Source organism: Cibotium barometz, chromosome 29, assembly GCF_041138505.1.
Source record: "Cibotium barometz isolate CiBa-2024 chromosome 29, ASM4113850v1, whole genome shotgun sequence".
NCBI classification, from domain to species: Eukaryota; Viridiplantae; Streptophyta; class Polypodiopsida; order Cyatheales; family Cibotiaceae; genus Cibotium; species Cibotium barometz.
In genome coordinates this window covers 13,169,931-13,174,568 of record NC_141074.1, presented here as the reverse complement: position 1 = coordinate 13,174,568, position 4,638 = coordinate 13,169,931, and positions in this window count along the sequence as shown.

The following is a 4,638-nucleotide window of genomic DNA, read 5'->3' as shown; positions in this document are numbered from 1 at the left end:
GAGAAGAGCCAAAAGGTGTTGAAAGTACCAGAATCAAGAGGAAAAGGTGTAGAGAAGAGCCAAAAAGTCCCAAAAGCATCATAATTAAGCGAAAAGGTGTAAAGAAGAGCCGAAAAGTGCTAAAAGCACCATAATTACACAAGAAAGGTGTAGAACAAGTTTAAAAAGAGTTGAAAGTATCATTACCAAGACATGAAGCTGGTAAAATGGAAATAACTGTAAGATCCCTGTTCCCACCGAGCAACAGATTCGGGATACTAGCAGCGGAAGTAGCACTTCTCGCGCGGGACAGGGGTCCCACATTCGGGGCCTCGCCCACGGATATCCGGATAAGAGACTAATCCGTCAGTTATTCCAAAACCGAACCCGGAAAAACTTCCTTTACCGGAAAGCACGGCCGATTCCACCAGGATAACTTTTTACTCTAACGTAGTCAAGATCGTTTCTGATCGAGCTGAGCCAATTACATCTATAAGATACTTGGTCAGATCAAGGAAGAAACTTGCACTTGGATCATTGGGATCAACGCTTTTTTCCCCATTCAAGAGGCACAGCCGTTGATTCCTATCCATAGAACAGTTACTGTCCGGGATTTATTTTATCTATCGTAAAAACAAAAGTTTGAGTCTTGATTTACGGATCCATCAGTCCAGCCTAACCCCATCCGATCCCATGGGTTAGCCAACCGCCCAACCACTGTAGTGATGGGATCCAATTAAGAATTTGGTTAGGTTTTGTCCCGAGTACCAAGGAAAAGAGTTCCAAGGCCCCCTAGCCGGATGTTCATGCAAAATAAAACTAGTCACACCACTCACACACCCAATATGAAATTACCTTTTCACAGATTCAACCAGTTTAAAACAATCCTTTAATAAAACCATAGTATCTCTGATCACCATCTTCCAATTTATCCAGTTGATTCTTAATTTTCCCATCATTCCTTCATCAGAGTATCTATGGCATCATTGGCAACTAGGACGCTCACCACCTGTCCACACAGGGACCGTTTCTTAGTTCCTAGCCCTTAATACTCGGCAATATAATCACTTATCAAGATGGACTCTCGTTGAAGATCAGCAAGATCAACCAACGGATCCATATAAGGAGCCATGGACTCATCCATTGAAGACCAGCAAGGTCAATCAACCAGATCCATGCTCGATTTCAGAAAACAACTCCAACTCTGTTCCAATATCTTCCTCGACGCACGTGTGGGTATCCTAGGCGACCCAGAGCCCGAGCACCATATGGTCAGCACCCTCTAGGATCCTTCGCAGAGGAGACCTAGCGCTTCACTCATAGGCCGCTTCCTTGGCCCCTCATCCACCGTACCGGAAGCTCACCATTTTAATCGCACCAAGGCTGGTCAAGACCTCGGCCGACCTTGCTACGCGAGACGTCCTTCATTGACTCTCCGTTCAGCAGTTGCAACATTATCAGTTAGGTCTCACGACCTTAATCACAAGATAGTCACAATGCTCCCAATCTACATGCAACATCCACATCTCCATGCATAATAAAATTCTTTTAATTAATCTAGGATGATAGTTCCTAGAATATGGTAGGAAGTCCTCTTTTTATGCTTTGAATGAATTTATTTTATGCGTAATTTCTATAAAAATTTTGTCATAGCTCCGCTACTATGACTGATAAATCTCAAATTTTTTTTTTCTAAGGGATAAAGCTTATCATTAAGGATATAATTAGAATGGTCTCTAATTGGGTCATCAATCCATAAGGGATTGAATCATCAATGTGCATAAACTAAAAGTATAGAAAAAAGCCATTAATTTGGCCTCAAGCATAGCTTAATCTTGGATTAAGGAAAAGCTTTATGAAAAGCTTCATTTGGATTGAGAATGGGTCATGAGTATGACCATTTCTTGAGTGAGAGAGAGAAATTACATAAAAACCATTAGAATTTAAACATAAATGGAAATTAACTTCAATAGCATTTATTAAATTATGTAACTCTTCACTACTATTCACCAATTAATTTCAATAGCATTTAAAAAAAAACCATCCCAATTAAGCTTCTCAAGCTTGAGAGGGGTTGAGAAGAGAGAATCATTGAGAAATTATAGAAAAGATCAAAATTCAATATACTTACCTTATGATTTGCTTGATTCTTTATTCACGGTAGAGGCCCCCAACCAATCAATTGGTTTAGTATGTTGATGGAGCTACCAATGGGGATTGAAGAAAGAGAGAAGTATCAGAAACTAGTGAATTATTAAAGAATTCACAGTTCTTGGCTTAGGTAGAGTAGAGTAACAATGCATAAGACACTATCTATTTTGGCTTAGGTGGAGTAGAGTAACAAAGCATAAGACACTATATATTTTGGCTTAGGTGGAGTAGAGTAACAAGGCATAAGACACTATATATTTGGCTTAGGTGGAGTAGAGTAACAAAGCATAAGACACTATATATTTTGGCTTAGGTGGAGTAGAGTAACAAGGCATAAGACACTATATGTTTGGCTTAGGTGGAGTAGAGTAACAAAGCATAAGACACTATATATTTTGGCTTAGGTGGAGTAGAGTAACAAGGCATAAGACACTATCTATTTTGGCTTAGGTGGAGTAGAGTAACAAAGCATAAGACACTATATATTTTGACTTAGGTGGAGTAGAGTAACAAAGCATAAGACACTATATATTTTGGCTTAGGTGGAGTAGAGTAACAAGGCATAAGACACTATATGTTTGGCTTAGGTGGAGTAGAGTAACAAAGCATAAGACACTATATATTTTTCAACAAGGGGAGGCTTCTATTTATAGGAAAATTTGAGCTCCTAACCAAACAAACTGATTCTAGAATTTTCCAAGTCAGTTAGGTCACTTTTTGACCATTTTTAGGTCAGTTAAGCTAACTTTTTGGAACTAGACTTGAATGAGGAGAGAGGAGAGATGAAATATCTCAATTTTTATGAGTTTAAAACTTATTCAAGCATGTGAAATATGCACCTCCTTTAAAGAACTCCCCTTCCTTACATATGTGTCAAAATTCTATTGCTCATAGTTTTTTTTACTAATAAACCTTGTACATTTTCAACTCTTCATCTTATGTGAAATGTGCACCTTCTTTAAAGAACTCCCCTTCCTTACATATGTGTCATAATGAAATCATTTTAATATTGCTCATAGTTTTTTATTAATAAACCTTGTACATTTTCAACTCTTCATCTTATGTGAAATATGCACCTCCTTTAAAGAACTCCCCTTCCTTACATATGTGTCATAATGGAATCATTTTAATATTGCTCATAGTTTTTTACTAATAAACCTTGTACATTTTCAACTCTTCATCTTATGTGAGCATTTAAGGGACTCCCCTTCCTTACATATGTGTCATAATAAAATCATTATTCCCAAAATATCTCATATTTTTAATATTGCTCATAGTTTTTTTACTAATAAACCTTGTACATTTTCAACTCTTCATCTTATGTGAGCATTTAAGGGACTCCCCTTCCTTACATATGTGTCATAATAAAATCATTATTCCCAAAATATCTCATATTTTTAATATTGCTCATAGTTTTTTTACTAATAAACCTTGTACATTTTCAACTCTTCACCTCATGTGAGCATTTACTCATTTTTGGGTATTTTCTTTTTACAATTTGGATTTATCTCCTCCCTACACATGGATTGATGCTATTGGCCCATAGAAACCTTAATTGGACCATAGTCTAAAGATTTCTGAAAATCTAGACCCTTAGGCTAAGGTTCTTTATACCTATTTCTAATTAATTCCAATTGCACATTGGAAAATTCTTTTTAAATTTCTGTTTCAGGGGAACTCATCTGAATTATAAGAGATATTTTTCTATCCAAAAATATTCAAAATCTGAATATTCTCTCTCTAGAATATTTTCTCTCTCTAGGTTAAAACAGTTAGAAACAAGGTCTTTATATTTCTGAAGAGGGATTGATTACAGGGGAAGATACTAGACATCAAAAAGGGGTTAGGGGAGGAATCTTACATTCTACCCTGCTTAAAAAATGCGAGATGTCCTCATCTCGCAACTTGGGAAATGCACGAATATGAGACTTAGAGAAAAATTTTAATCAAGATTAACCACCAAGAAAAGTCTTAAAGAGGGCAAGATAAGAACAAGATTTAAACTTTATTCATTCTCGGAACTTATACAGTAAAGATAGAAGAACTCTTTACACTTCCATAAGCCCGTCCATCATATGGTCACAAAAGCAGTCCTCACAAGCTGCACAAGTATAGGGTAACTCATCTATGGGAATGATTCTGCTGGTTATTGCCGCACCTATCTCAGTGGTATGAGGTGATCCAACAAAAGGACCTCTGAGAGGCAAGCCAAAAACGGGGTAAAGGCATATCTTCTCATGAGGAAGAAAACACGCCAGTAAGAAGACCCGCTCAGAAAACCCAAGATGCCTTGATCTCATGACGCAGTAGTATCGGGGACCCAAACCCAAGGCTTCGATAACCATGGCCAAGCGGACATTGTTACGAAAGTGCTGCTGACCCCAGGGTGTTACCCTAGTTATGTTTTGATAGGTCCGCCATTTGGTCTGCGCTACAGAAGTTCCTAGGTGAGGAAAAAGTGAGCGTTCATATTGTTCTATAAAGTCTTTCTTCACAGACTCTCTTGTG